We start from the raw sequence: 1,723 nt of genomic DNA, 5'->3' as shown, positions 1-1,723 counted from the left end.
TTTTATAATCATTTTTCTGAATTCCTTCTCAGGCATTTCCAAAGCCTGCCCATCTTCCAGTATGGAGTGTAGGTCTACTTCCAGCTTATTTGCCTCAGTCACTTTATCTCGTTTCTGGACATGTGCAGATATGGTCATCTGCTTCTGTTTTTTAGGCATCTTCAGGGGTTATCTGTGGACTTACTGTAGGTATTTTGGTATTTTTTTATGCTTTCTGAATGCCTCCAGGTAGATGTGATCAGGAAATGGGCTTCCCTTTTCACTCTTCTTCCTGGGAAGTTTCAAGACACCACTGGGTCGTTTTGACATAACTTAAGATTTAATTTTCAGCCTATTTCCTCTTTTGGCTGCTTGGCCCGCTCCACAATCCCTGTTCAGGCCTTTTTTCTAGTTGGAAACAGTTCAGGGTCAGTTGTGGCTGTTTGGTTTTAATTGGAAACTGTCTCTTTAAATTTCAAGGAGATCTGTGTGCATGCGTAGTAGAACCATCCGAGGGTGGGGCTGGGGTGCCCACTAGCTCAGGCACCCCTATAGTCACTCGAATGGAAGTGTGTAGATAGCAAGGGACCAATGAACAGATAACAAAAGAAAAGAATGTCCACACCTTTATCTCAGTCATTCTACCAGGGGTCTGTGGCCACTCTGATCCTTCCCCCGCTTGGTCTCACCCAAGATGGCAGCTCCTGGAGCAGATGAGCGTCCCAGACTAGAAAGCAATAGATTTCTTGCTTCTGCCACAAATTCCCCCAGCTGTGAGCCTTCCAACCTTCTAAGTATTCCTTTATATGTGGTTCAGAGTTCTGGGACCATCCCCTGAGGCTGATTGGTCGGGTATTCTGTGTTGTTGTTGGCAGAGCTCTTACATCTCGTCCACCTGATCCGCCATCTTGTTTGTTCTCCTACCTTCCTTTTGATGCTTTCTTCATCATTCAGTATCTGTCCATAGAATCCTTCAATATTGCAGTTTCAGGCTTGGACTTCTTTTCCTAGTTCTTTCAGCTTGAGAAATGTTTTATTTATTGTTTTCCTAACTTTAATGATTAGTGTGTAAATTTGAATAATAGTGGTATTAACTGGTCTTTCTTGTGCTGCAGCTGTTGTTGCTGTTGTTAAGTGCCATCAAATTGCTTCTGACTCATAATAACACTGTTTTGGATTTCTGACGATTAACTAGTAGGCTTGAACTATTGATCTTGTAGTTCAAACCAACTTTGAGTTTCAGTGCTTACCCTATAGTGCCACACCAGGACTCCTTGTAGGCATAGATATTATACTATCAGGGATAGCATTAAACTTCAAGGTAGATCTTGAAATGTTTTTTTATATGATTAATGGGACTTCATTCCTCTTCAATTTGTCATTTCTGGCATAGTAAATATATATGATTGTCAGTGATTCAAAGTTGCCAATGCCAACCCATTTCAGCTCACTAATGCTTAGGACATTGATCTTTATGTGTTTCATTTCATTTTTGACAACTTCCAATTTTCTTAGATTCATACTGCATTATGATCCATGTTTCATTTACTAATGAGCTGCCTCTTCTCCTTTTGAGTTGTGCCCTATCAACAAATGAAGTTTTTGAAAAGTTTACTCAATTATCGTCTTCACGATCTACCTACTTTGAGGAGTCAGCTGTTCCCCAGTCATATTTTAACTGCCTTCCAGCCAGAAAGACTCATCTTCCAGCACTATATTTGACAATATTTTTGTGGTATTAATA

This window comes from Chrysochloris asiatica, unplaced genomic scaffold (genome assembly GCF_000296735.1).
Source record: "Chrysochloris asiatica unplaced genomic scaffold, ChrAsi1.0 scaffold00082, whole genome shotgun sequence".
Taxonomy (NCBI): Eukaryota; Metazoa; Chordata; class Mammalia; order Afrosoricida; family Chrysochloridae; genus Chrysochloris; species Chrysochloris asiatica.
Note: the sequence above shows the minus strand (reverse complement) of the source record.